This window comes from Heterodontus francisci, chromosome 5 (genome assembly GCF_036365525.1).
Source record: "Heterodontus francisci isolate sHetFra1 chromosome 5, sHetFra1.hap1, whole genome shotgun sequence".
In the NCBI taxonomy this organism is placed as follows: domain Eukaryota; kingdom Metazoa; phylum Chordata; class Chondrichthyes; order Heterodontiformes; family Heterodontidae; genus Heterodontus; species Heterodontus francisci.
The window spans coordinates 161,569,987-161,584,441 of NC_090375.1; the positions used below are offsets into that span (position 1 = coordinate 161,569,987).

Genomic DNA, 14,455 nt, shown 5'->3' on the forward strand with positions numbered 1-14,455 from the left:
CCTCTTAAAAGGAAGCTGCACTGAATTACAGGAGGTAATACAGTAATCATGTGTGATTTCAATCCGCATATAGACTGGGTAAATCCAATGGGCACTAATGCTGTGGAGCATGAGTTTCTGGAGTGTGTTAGGGATGGTTTTCTAGAGCAGTATGTTGAGGAATCGACTAGCGAACAGGCCTGAAACGTTAACTTTGCTTCTCTCTCCACAGATGCTGCCAGACCTGCTGAGTATTTCCAGCACTTTTTGTTTTAGTTAGATAACAGGCTATTTTAGAACTAGTATTATGTTATGAAAAAGGGTTAATTAATAATCTTGTTGACAAAGAACCTTTAGGTCAGAGTGACCATAATATGATAGAATTTTACATTATGTTTGAAAGTGAGGTATTTCAATCTGAAGCCAGGGTGTTAAGTTTGAACAAAGGAAATTGTGAAGGTATGAGGGGCAAATTGGTTGAGGTTTATTGGGAAAATGCATTAAAAGTAATGACAGTACACAGGCAATGGATAGTCTTTAAAGAATTATTACATAGTTTACAGCAACAATACATTCCTTAAAGGCACAAAAACCCCAAAAGAAAACACAGTCAATCGTGGCTAACAAAGGAAATTAAAGATTGTCTTAAGATTAAAAGAAAAGGCCTATAAATCGCCAGGAATAGTATTAAACCTGAGGATTGGGAGGAATTTAGAATACAGCAAAGGAGGACCAAGAAACTGAAAAAGAAAGGGAGAATAGAATATGGATGTAAACTAGCAAACAACATAAAAACGGACTGCAAAAGCTTCTATAGCTATGTGAAAAGGAAACATTTGGCTAAAACAAATGTGGGTCAGGCAGTCAGGAGAATTTATAATGGGGAATAGAGAAATGGCAGAGCAGCTAAATGATTACTTTGTGTCTGTCTTCACTGAGGAAGATACAAGAACTGTCCCAGAATTAGAGATCCAAGGGACTACGGAGAATGAGGGAATTGAAGGAAATTAGTATTAGTAAGAAGGTTGTATTGAAGAAAATAATGGGGCTGAAGACTGATAAATCCCCAGGACCTGATATTCTACATCCCTGAGTGTTGAAAGAGTTAGCTGTGGAGATAGTGGATGCATTGGTGATCATATTCCAAAATTCTATAGATTCTGGAATGTTTTTTGCAGATTGGAAGGTAGCAAATGTCACCCCACTATTTAGGAAGGGAGGGAGAGAGAATACAGGGAACTACAGACTTGTTAGCTTTACATCAGTAGTAGGGAAAATGCTAGAATCTATTCTAAAGGATGGGATAAATGGACACTTGGATAATAATGATCTGATTGGGCATAGTCAACATGGATTTATGAATGGCAATTTAATGATTGACAAACCTGTTGGAGTTTTTTGAGGATGTTAGAACAGAATTGATAAAGGGGAGTTGGTGGACATAGTATACTTGGATTTTCAGAAGGCTTTTAATAAAGTTTGCACAGGAGTTTGGTTGGCAAATGTAAAGCACATGGGATAGGAAGTACTATACTGGCATGGATTAAGGATTGGTTAACAGGCAGAGAATAGAGAGTAGGAATAAATGGGTCATTCTCGCATTGGCAGGCTGTGACTAGTGGGGTACCGCAAGGATCAGGACTTGGCCCCCAGCTGTTCACAATATATATCAATGATTTGGATGGGGACCAAATGTAATATTTCCAAGTTCGTGGAAGACACAAAACTAGGTGGGAATGTGTGTTGTGAGGAAGATGCAAAGCAGCTTCAAGGGGATTTGGACAGACTTAGTGAGTGGGCAAGAACATGGCAGATAGAATATAATGTGGAAAAATGTGAAATTATCCACTTTGGTACGAGGAACAGATGTGCAGAGTATTTCTTAAATGGTAAGAGATCAGAAAGTGTCGATGTACAAAGGGACCTGGGTGTCTCGTCAATAAGTCACTGAAAGCTAACATGCAGGTGCAGCAAGCAGTTAGGAAAGCTAATGGTATGTTAGCCTTTATTGCAAGAGGATTTGCGTAAAGGGATAGCGAAGTCTTGCTTCAGTTGTATAGAGCCTTGGTCAGACCGTACCTGACGTACTATGTGCAGTTTTGGTCGCCTTACCTTAGGAAGGATATTATTGCCATAGAGGGAGTGCAACGAAAGTTCACCAGACTTGTTCCTGGGATGGTGGCACAATCCTATGAAGAGAGATTGGGGAAACTAGGCCTGTATTCTCTAGAGTTTTGAAGAATGAGAGGTCATCTCATTGAAACCTACAAAATACTTAAAGGGATAGACAGGGTAGATGCAGGTTAGATGTTTCCCTTGGTTGGAGAGTCTAGAACCAGGGGACACAATGTCAAAATAAAGGGGAAGTCACTTAGGACAGAGATGAGGAGAAATTCCTTTACTCAGAGGGTTGTGAATCTTTGGGATTCTCGACCCCAGAGGGCTGTGGAAGCTCAATCATTGAGTATGTTTAAAATATAGATCGACAGATTTCCAAATACCAATGACATAAAGGGATATGGGGATAGTGTGGGATAAAGGCATTGAAGTGGATGATTAGCCATGATCATATTGATTGGCGAAGCAGGCTCGATGGGCTGAATGGCCTACTCCTGCTCCTATGTTCACCAATGCTCAGTTTGAATTCTGCCGAGGACCATTTGTCTCCAGACCTCATTACAACCTTGGTCCAAACATGGACAAAGGAACGGAATTCCAGAGGTGAGGTGAGAGTGACATTAAGGCAGCATTTGACCAAATGTTGTGGCATCGAGAAGGCCTAGTAAAATTGAAGTCAATGGGAATCAGGTTGCAAACTCTCCTGGAGTCATACCCAGCACAGAGGAAGATGGTTGTGTTTGTTGGAGGCAGATCATGTCAGCCACATGACATCACTGCAGGAATTCCCCAAAGCAGTGTCCTAGGTCCAACCATCTTCAGCTGCTTCATCAAGGACCTTCCTCCATCATGAGGTCAGAGTGAGGATAGTTGCGTAATGTGCAGTTCCATTCGCAACTCCTTAGTTAATGAATCAGTCCTAAGATGCTATCCAGTCTAATCCCACCTTCCAGCTCTTGGTACTTAGCCCTGTAGGTTACGGCACCTCAAGTGCATATTATTTATTTAATTTAGAGATACAGCATTGAAACAGGGCCTTCGGCCCACCAAGTCTGTGCTGACCATCAACCACCCACTTATACTAATCCTACATTAATCCCATATTCCTATCACATCCCCACAATTCCCCTACCACCTACCTAACTAGGGGCAATTTATAATGGCCAAGTTACCTATCAACCTGCAAGTCTTTGGCTGTGGGAGGAAACTGGAGCACCCAGCGAAAACCCATGTGGTCACAGAGAGAACTTGCAAACTCTGCACGGGCCGTACCCAGTATTGAACCTGGGTCGCTGGAGCTGTGCGGCTGCGGTGCTAACCACTGCGCCACCCAAGTGTTTTTTAAATGTGATGAGGGTTTCTGCCTCTAGCAGCTTTACAGGCAGTGAGTTCCAGACACCCCACACTCTCTGGATGAAAAAATTCCTCTTCACCTCCCTGGTAATCCTTCCATCAATTACTTTAAATCTATGTCTCCACCATCCTCTGGTTACTGACCTCTCTGTTAACAGAAATAGGTCCTTCCTATCTATTCTGTCTATGCCCCTCATAATTTTACACACCTCAGTTAAATCTCCTCTTATCTTCCTCTGTAACAAAGAAAACAAACCCAGCCTATCCAATCTTTCCTTATAGGTAAAATTCCTGGCAACGTCCTTGTGAATCTTTTCTGTAGCCTCTCTAATGTCAGCACCTCCTCTAAAACGGTGAAAAGAACTGTACGCAGTACTCTATCTGCAGTCTAACTTGTGTTTTATAGAGTTCTAACATAACATCCCTGCTCTTATACTCTAGGCCTTGGCCAATAAAGTATCTCGTATGCCTTCTTAACCACCTTATCTACCTGTCTAGCCACCTTCAAGGATCTGTAGACATACACTCCAAGGTCCCTCTGTTCCTCAGTAGTTTCAGAATCCGACCATTTATTGTGTATTCTCTTGCCGTGTTTGTCCGCCCCAAATGCATTATCTCATACTTCTCTGGATTGAATTCCATTTGCCACTTTTCTGTTCACCTGACCAGTCTATTGATATCTTCTTTCAATCTACAGCTTTCTTCTTCACTATTAACCACACTACCAATTTTCATGTCATCTGCAAACTTATAGTAACGTTCAAAAGGGAATTGGATATATGCTTGAAAAGGAAAAAAATTGCAGGGCTATGGGGAAAGAGTAGGGAAGTGGGCCTAACTCGATAGCTCTTGTAAGGAGTCAGGACAGGCACAATGGGCCAAATAGCCTCCTTCTGTGCACTAAGATTTTATGACTCTCTTTCTATGTAATGGAGTAGCACAATATTCTCACCCCTTTGATTGATGCCTGGTGAGTTGGGAAGTGACACACAATGTGATGCTAGAGAGGAAGATGGATATGCTGCACCAGGGCTTCCTGACAATAGGACATAATTGCAGCAACTCTGGAAGGAAGAGTCTTTGACAGTACAGCTGACATTTCTGCCACTACCAAGCCTAGCCCTATGGCACATGGTAGTTCAGTGTCCTTGCAGCAAGTGGTATAGCTGTACGTCTGGTGGTCTGCTGATCAGGACCCTACAGATCCAGGTCTGTATACTTGTCCTATGGATGCCTCTCCATCCGTTGAAGTGCATTGGATGGTACTGGAAGATGAGTGCAGTCTGACCTTGTTGCAGCTAGACCTGCCTAGCATTCCTCCATTGTCTCTCCTATGCTTCCTCCGAAAAGGTAATGTAAAGGGATTCCTTTTGTATGCAGTTGTACCAATAAATGGTAGTGCAATAACACTTGGCACAAAGATTCTGACCAATTAAGTGAAAGCAGGAAATGATCAAAAAAGGCAAGAAAAATGGAGTTCCATTATGCTTTCGTAAATCTTATTGGACTCTTAAATGCACTGCTTAAAGTAGCACACCTAAAGAACCTCCCACAATCATTTGACATGGCTGGGTAGGTGATTCAGTGCTGTACTGATAAAAACACCAGGAAGTTGTGTGGACATCTAAATTATACCATAGAGGCCTAATTTTAATATGATTATCTCTAAACTGGCAGGCAGTCCTGGCATGAGTATAAAAGCCAACCAGAAAATTTGATGAGGTGCTAAATGGATGGAAATCTGGTTTAAAGGATCTCCACCTTTTTTTTTCAATCTATTACACCCATTTTATGTCTGCAAATTCAGTGCAGCAAATTGGAAAATCTACCTTTAGTGTTTAAGGAAAGATTGCAGAAATGATAAGCTATTGAACATTACTTTGGGTTTTCGAGCGTTCCGCAGAAAGTTGCTTAACACATTTCATTGGTGCCTAAAAACCATAATTTAATGTCCGCACAGTGAGGCATCCGAGACAGTGACAGAATCAATAATCCTGATAATCAGTTGTGAACTGAAATTACGAGCCTTTTAAGTAGTTGTTAACTGAGCAAAATTGATTAAGAATGGAATGTTACAGTGAGAAAAGGCAGGTTTACTGCCCAGGCACTGTAAACCTTACGACAATGAGCAAAGAAGAGGAGGAACACAATTTTTATGTGACTGGTGACCTCCCACAGAAGCACTTGGTGTAGCAGCAATGGAAGGAGTTCAAAGAAAGTAGTTAAGACTAGTAAGCTACCCCAGTATTGTGGACATGCTGACTTAGATGTAAGGTGCTCACAGTGCACATCCCAAGGAAGTTTAGGGCCTCCAGAATTCGAGCAAGTTGTCAGTGAAACTTGATCCTTGCACAAGGGAATCACTAAAAGGAGCAGTAAGTTAGTTGTCGCACATCTGAAACAAAATGCATGCACAAGTTAAGCTGACAGCATTTAAACACCAAGCGACACATTAAATAAATGTACTTCACTTGATTAGATTGTTCTACTGATCTCACTTGTCCTTGGTTGCAATAAAGTAGGAACCCAGTATAAGATGGCATTAGATAGAATAGCCAACAAAATCGGAACTCAGTGATGCCATTGATTCTCTAGCCAGTGGAAAAGCCCCTAGAAAGGACGGCATTTACCCTGAAATAATCAAGAGTGCCAAGCCTGCTATACTCTCAGCACTCAATGAACTGCTTTGCCTGTGCTGGGATGTGGGAGCAAGACCACAGGACATGCGCGATGCCAATATCATCACCCTCTGTAAGAACAAGGGTGACCGTGCTGACTGCAACAACTACCGTGGAATCTCCCTGCTCAGCATAGTGGGGAAAGTCTTCGCTCAAGTCATTTTAAACAGATTCCAGAAGCTGGCTAAGCGTGTCTGCTCTGAGGCACAGTGCGACTTTCGAGCAGAGAGATCCACCATTGATATGCTATTCTCCCTTCACCAGCTACAGGAGAAATGCCACAAATAACAGATGCCCCTCTACGTTGCTTTCATAGATCTCACCAAAGCCTTTGACCTCGTCAGCAGATGTGGTCACTTCAGACTACCAGAAAAGATCGGATGTCCACCAAAGCTACTAAATATCATCACCTCATTACATGACAATATGAAAGGCACAATTCAGCATAGCACCGCCTCATCAGACCCCTTTCCTATCCTGAGTGGCGTGAAACAGGGCTGTGTTCTTGCACCTAAACTGTTTGGGATCTTCTTCTCACTGCTGCTCTCACATGCGTTCATGTCTTCAGAAGAAGGAATTTTCCTCCACACAAGATCAGATGGCGGGTTATTCAACCTTGCCCGTCTTAGAGTGAAGATCAAAGTACGGAAGGTCCTGATCAGGAAACTACTCTTTGCTGACGATGCTGCATTAACATCCCACACAGAAGAGTGTGTGCAGAGACTCATCGACAGGATTGCGGTTGCCTGCAACAAATTTGGCCTAACCATCAGCCTCAAGAAAACGAGCATCATGGGACAGGACCTCAGAAATGCTCCATCCATCAATATCAGCTGTAAGTGGTTCAAGAGTTCACCTACCTAGGCTCAACTATCACCAGTAACCTGTCTCTCATGCAGAAATCAACAAGCGCATGGGAAAGGCGTCCGCTGCTATGTCCAGACTGCTCAAGAAGGTGTGGGAAAATGGCGCACTGACATGGAACACAAAAGTCCGAGTGTATCAAGCCTGTGTCCTCAGTACCTTGCTCTACGGCAACGAGGCCTGGACAGCATATGTCAGCCAAGAGCGACGTCTCAACACATTCCATCTTCGCTGCCTCCGGAGAATCCTTGGCAGCAGGTGGCAGGACCGTATCTCCAATGCAGAAGTCCTCGAGGCGGCCAACACCCCCTGCATATACACCCTACTGAGCCAGCAGCACTTGAGATGGCTTGGTCATGTGAGCCGCATGGAAGATGGCAGGATCCCCAAGGACACATTGTACAGCTCGTCACTGGTATCAGACCCACCGGCCGTCCATGTCTCCGCTTTAAAGACGTCTGCAAACGCGATATGAAGTCCTGTGACATTTATCACAACTCGTGGGAGTAAGTTGCCAGTGATCGCCAGAGCTGGCGGACAGCCATAAAGGCGGGGCTAAAGAGTAGCGAGTCGAAGAGACTTAGCAGTTGGCAGGAAAAAGACAGAAGCGCAAGGAGAGAGCCAACTGTGTAACAGCCCCGACAACCAATTTTATCTGCAGCGCCTGTGGAAGAGTCTCACTCTAGAATTGGCCTTTATAGCCACTCTAGGCGCTGCTTCACAAACCACTGACCAGCTCTCGGCGCTTACCCATTGTCTCTCGAGACAAGGAGGCCAAAGAAGAAGAAGAGGAGATAGTATTGAAAGAGCTGACTGTGACATTTCAGAATGGTAACTTTACAGATTTATTTGGAATTATTTTTATTTCAAAGGAATAATGTAGGTATGATATATCTTGAAATAGTGCCTGGCACACCAGTCTTATTTGATGCATTACTAGTTCAGAAGCTAATTCCACAATACCATTTTCGTACTCACAGCCATCCTGGTCATTAATCTGCATGGCAATATTTATGGAGCATGTAAAAAAGGTAGGTCTGCTCAGTCAATATATCTGAAGTGCTATGTTAAAATCCATATAGTACGCTTGATAATTTTGATTGTAGCTTGAGTCCCGTAGGATCTGTGCTGTACTTTGTCTGTGACTGATGTAGGGATGTCATGAGCCATGGCTGAAGAGAGCAGCCTTGGTCTCCTGGAATCCACCTTTCCACTCTTTCTTTCCCTTCAAAAAAGGGTGGCACAGGTGATAATTGTTAAAAAAAAAAGAGAGTTCCTAAGAGGAAAGATCTCCATGGTTCTGTTCTGGTTGTTGCATGCCTCCTGGCCATTAAGAGAAGAAAATCCCTTTGGGATCATTGAGGGCACAGTTGGGCACAGGTTCCTGAATGACAATGTGGGTGCATTTGATCATCCTGTAGGCTGTGGGAAAGCCAGCAGATCTGTAGAATTGTGTTACTTGCTCACATTGCTGTATTTGATATGATGAAAATGATGAAGTTGTTGACCCTCTTTTGTACATCTTTGGGTTTGGATCACAAACAAGCTGATAAGGCACATTTATTTAAGGCTAGCTTGGAAAGAGGCTTATGCATTAAAACTAAGGATCATGGTTGAGTGCCATTGTACCTTATCTGGCAATTTACCTGAAGGGAATCGCAAAGTTCAAAGAACAAAGAAAATTACAGCACAGGAACAAGCCCTTCGGCCCTCCAAGCCTGCGTCGATCCAGATCCTCTATCTAAACATGACGCCTATTTTCTAAGGGTCTGTATCTCTTTGCTTCCTGCCCATTCATGCATCTGTCTAGATACATCTTAAAAGACGCTATCGTGCCCGCGTCTACCACCTCCGCTGGCAACGCATTCCAGGCACCCACCACCCTCTGCGTAAAGAACTTTCCACGCATATCCCCCCTAAACTTTTCCCCTCTCACTTTGAACTCGTGACCCCTAGTAATTGAATCCCCCACTCTGGGAAAAAGCTTCTTGCTGTCCAACCTGTCTATACCTCTCATGATTTTGTACACCTCAATCAGGTCCCCCCTCAACCTCTGTCTTTCTAATGAAAATAATCCTAATCTACTCAACCTCTCTTCATAGCTAGTGCCCTCCATACCAGGCAACATCCTGGTGAACCTCCTCTGCACCCTCTCCAAAGCATCCACATCCTTTTGGTAATGTGGCGACCAGAACTGCACGCAGTATTCCAAATGTGGCCGAACCAAACTCCTATACAACTGTAACATGACTTGCCAACTCTTGTACTCAATACCCCGTCCGATGAAGGAAAGCATGCCGTATGCCTTCTTGACCACTTTATTGACCTGCGTTGCCACCTTCAGGGAACAATGGACCTGAACACCCAAATCTCTCTGTACATCAATTTTCCCCAGGACTTTTCCATTTACTGTATAGTTCACTCTTGAATTGGATCTTCCAAAATGCATCACCTCGCATTTGCCCTGATTGAACTCCATCTGCCATTTCTCTGCCCAACTCTCCAGTCTATCTATATTCTGCTGTATTCTCTGACAGTCCCCTTCACTATCTGCTACTCCACCAATCTTAGTGTCGTCTGCAAACTTGCTAATCAGACCACCTATACTTTCCTCCAAATCATTTATGTATATCACAAACAACAGTGGTCCCAGCACGGATCCCTGTGGAACACCACTGGTCACATGTCTCCATTTTGAGAAACTCCCTTCCACTGCTACTCTCTGTCTCCTGTTGCCCAGCCAGTTCTTTATCCATCTAGCTAGTACACCTTGGACCCCATACGCCTTCACTTTCTCCATCAGCCTACCATGGGGAACCTTATCAAACGCCTTACTGAAGTCCATGTATATGACATCTACAGCCCTTCCCTCATCAATCAACTTTGTCAATTCCTCAAAGAATTCTATTAAGTTGGTAAGACATGACCTTCCCTGCACAAAACCATGTTGCCTATCACTGATAAGCCCATTTTCTTCCAAATGGGAATAGATCCTATCCCTCAGTATCTTCTCCAGCAGCTTCCCGACCACTGACGTCAGGCTCACCGGTCTATAATTACCTGGATTATCCCTGCTACCCTTCTTAAACAAGGGGACAACATTAGCAATTCTCCAGTCCTCCGGGACCACACCCGTGTTTAAGGATGCTGCAAAGATATCTGTTAAGGCCCCAGCTATTTCCTTTCTCGCTTCCCACAGTAACCTGGGATAGATCCCATCCGGACCTGGGGACTTGTCCACCTTAATGCCTTTTAGAATACCCAACACTTCCTCCCTCCTTATGCCGACTTGACCTAGAGTAATCAAACATCTGCCCCTAACCTCAACATCCTTCATGTCCCTCTCCTCGGTGAATACCGATGCAAAGTACTCGTTTAGAATCTCACCCATTTTCTCTGACTCCGCGCATAACTTTCCTCCTTTGTCTTTGAGTGGGACAATCCATTCTCTAGTTACCCTCTTGCTCCTTATATATGAATAAAAGGCTTTGGGATTTTCCTTAACCCTGTTTGCTGAAGATATTTCATGACCCCTTAATTCCTCGTTTCAGATTGGTCCTACATTCCCGATATTCTTTCAAAGCTTCGTCTTTCTTCAGCCACCTAGACCTTATGTATGCTTCCTTTTTCCTCTTAGCTAGTCTCACAATTTCACCTGTCATCCGTGGTTCCCTAATCTTGCCATTTCTATCCCTCATTTTCACAGGAACATGTCTCTCCTGCACGCTAATCAACCTCTCTTTAAAAGCCTCCCACATATCACATGTGGATTTACCTTCAAACAGCTGCTCCCAATCTACATTCCCCAGCTCCTGCCGAATTTTGGTATAGTTGGCCTTCCCCCAATTTAGCACTCTTCCTTTAGGACCACTCTCGTCTTTGTCCATGAGTATTTTAAAGCTTACGGAATTATGATCACTATTCCCAAAGTAGTCCCCTACTGAAACTTCAACCACCTGGCCGGGCTCATTCCCCAACACCAGGTCCAGTATGGCCCCTTCCCGAGTTGGACTATTTACATACTGCTCTAGAAAACCCTCCTGGATGCACCTGACAAATTCTGCTCCATCTAGACCTCTAACACTAAGTGAATCCCAGTCAATTTTGGGAAAATTAAAATCTCCTATCACCACCACTCTGTTGCTCCTACATCTTTCCATAATCTGTTTACATATTTGTACCTCTATCTCACGCTCGCTGTTGGGAGGCCTGTAGTACAGCCCCAACATTGTTACCGCACCCTTCCTATTTCTGAGTTCTGCCCATATTGCCTCACTGCTCGAGTCCTCCATCGTGCCCTCCTTCAGCACAGCTGTGATATCCTCTTTGACCAGTAATGCAACTCCTCCACCCCTTTTACCTCCCTCTCTATCCCGCCTGAAGCATCGGTATCCTGGGATATTTAGTTGCCAATCATGCCCTTCCCTCAACCAAGTCTCAGTAATAGCAATAACATCATACTCCCAGGTACTAATCCAAGCCCTAAGTTCATCTGCCTTACCTACTACACTTCTTGCATTAAAACAAATGCACCTCAGACCACCACTCTCCCTTTGCGTTCATCATCTGCTCCCTGCCTACTCTTCCCCTTAGTCACGCTGACTTCATTATCTAGTTCCTTACAGGCTTTCGTTACTACCTCCTTACTGTCCACTGACCTCCTCATTTGGTTCCCATCCCCCTGCCACATTAGTTTAAACCCTCCCCAACAGCGTTAGCAAAAGCACTCCCAAGGACATTGGTTCCAGTCCGGCCCAGGTGTAGACCGTCCAATTTGTAATAGTCCCACCTCCCCCAGAACCGGTCCCAATGTCCCAAAAATCTGAACCCCTCATTCCTGCACCATCTCTCAAGCCACGCATTCATCCTGACTATTCTTTCATTTCTACTCTGACTATCACGTGGCACTGGTAGCAATCCTGAGATTACTACCTCTGAGGTCCTACTTTTTAACTTGGCTCCTAACTCCCTAAATTCTGCTTGTAGGACCTCATCCCGTTTTTTACCTATATCATTGGTGCCTATGTGCACAATGACAACTGGCTGTTCACCCTCCCCCTTCAGAATGTTCTGCAGCCAATCTGAGACATCCCTGACCCGTGCACCTGGGAGGCAACATACCATTCGGGAGTCTCGTTTTCAACCACAGAACCGCCTATCTACTCCCCTTACAATCGAATCCCCGATTACTATAGCCCTTCCACTCTCTTTCCCGCCCTTCCGAACAGCAGAGCCAGCCACGGGGGTGCCATGAACCTGGCTACTGCTGCCTTCCCCTGGTGAGCCATCTCCCTCAACAGAATCCAAAATGGTATACTTGTTTTGGAGGGAGATGACCGCAGGGGACTCCTGCGCTGCCTTCCTGCTCTTTCTCTGCCTTTTGGTCACCCATTCCCTTTCTCCCTCAGCAATCCTAATCTGCGGTGTGACCAATTCGCTAAACGTGCTATCCACGACCTCCTCAGCATCGCGCATGCTCCAAAGTGAGTCCATCTGCAGCTCCAGAGCCGTCATGCGGTCTAACAAGAGCTGCAGCTGGACACACTTCCTGCACGTGAAGGAGTCAGGGACATCAGCCGTGTCCCTGAGCTCCCACATTGAGCAAGAGGAGCATGACACGGGTCTGAGATCTCCTGCCATTTTTAATCTTAAGCTTAACTTAGTTAAATGAAAAAGGAACAAAAAGTTTTTACCAATCACACGATAAAAAAAAAGAGAAATAGAAAAAGCCTTACCTTATCTACACACATCACAGCCATCCTGTTAAGCCTCAGGCTCTTCAGGGACATTGTTTCCACCATCTCCAAATTACTACCTGTTACATTAGATTTGCTTTGTTGCATACCAACAAAACCTAATATTACACCTGACATGCAACCGGACTTCTTTGCTCCCTTGCTGGTCCTGTCAGTTGCAGTGCTACTGAATGTAAGATGAATGATGTCACAAAAAACTTGGAAGGTCAAGTATGCAGCAGCTCACCTTTCAGCTTTTGCAATAATACTGATTCAGTAAAGGGGCAAACAGCTCATTGCACATGCAGTGCAATACCTTTGGAATATGGAGTCTTAGGTTCTTAACAAGCTATTATAGTGGCAATAACAGGATTAATGACTAACACATATCTTCAGGGATTTGGCGCAAGAAGCAATTCAGTCCTTAGCAATTTTACTGTATTTGGGAAACAGACAATAAATGTGGGCTAAATAGCACTCACTAAATTACTGATTAGTAACAGTTCCGTAGCATAAGTGGCAGCCTAAATGCTTGCAGTAGTTTCCAGGCTATGGAGTATAAATTGGGACCTAAACAAATGTTCCCAGCAATGACTGTCCTGTATTACAAATGAGAAGGTAAGATATGTACACACCATCAGTGCTTACCATTAGTATTCATCAAATAAAATAAAAGTTATTCATCTGCTTGAGCTACTTAAGTAGAGATTAATTCTGAGCATCATCTTACTGAAGGGCCACTCTCTGAAATGCTTAAGTGATTGGATGTGAGTTTGCGACCATGATTTTCCACACAGCGAGTTCTTGATTTCAAATGGATTGTTTCCTATTGGAGTTCAGGCATTTCCACACATGAATGGTGGGGGGCTAAGAACTGTGTAACAATAGTTTATTAAAACTATTACTTTGATTAGCGCTCCTTCACTTGACATACCAATTCCAGGAAAGCCCTGCCTCCAAAAAACATTCATTTGATTTCTCTTACTTAGCAGCAGGTAAGGGGTAGGAGAAATCAAATGAATGTTTTTAGCATCAGGTGAGAATACAGCACTGATTTCCATTTCTGGCAACGTTCCCCATCCTGCTGGCCAGAGCAGCAGGGGTGCAGATGAAAAGGAGGTGGGCCATATTTCTGGGATTGATTGAGTTTTTAAAAAATTCATTCATGGAATGTGGGCATCACTGGCAAAGCCAGCATTTATTGCCCATCCCATATTGCCTGCTGGTAGTGGTTTTTGATACAACTGAGTAGCCATTTCTGCGGGCATTTAAGAATGGGTCTTGAGACAGATATAGCCAGACCATGTAAGGAGGGAAGATTTCCTTCCCTAAACTACGTTAATGAGCCAGTTGGGGTTTTACAACAACCCAGTAGTTTCATGGTTGTCATAACTGATACTAGCTTTTTATCACAGATTTATTTAATTAACTGAATCTAAACCCCCCAGATACGGTGATGGGATTTGAATTCATGTCCCTGGGTCATTAGTCCAGGCCTCTGCATTACGACTCCCATAGGATAACCCTATGCTACCAGACCCATCAGTGATGAATTCTACTGATATACAGAGGTAGAGACAAATATCACATTTATGCAAGAATTAGAGAAAAGACTTGGATTTGCCAATTGACTTTTTGTATGTCCTTTATAACTACAACAATTTGCTAACCCTTTCTTGTCCCACTATCTGAATTTATAAAGGGGTTCATGCAAAAATGGACTTAAAG

The 14,455-nt window shown here is 43.9% G+C and overlaps 1 protein-coding gene across 2 annotated transcripts in view; it reads left to right on the forward strand.

Annotated features, from left to right (window-relative positions):
• zfpm2a (zinc finger protein, FOG family member 2a) overlaps positions 1–14,455 on the forward strand; it is a 769,955-nt gene that overhangs the window by 215,472 nt on the left and 540,028 nt on the right. The window lies entirely within an intron of this gene.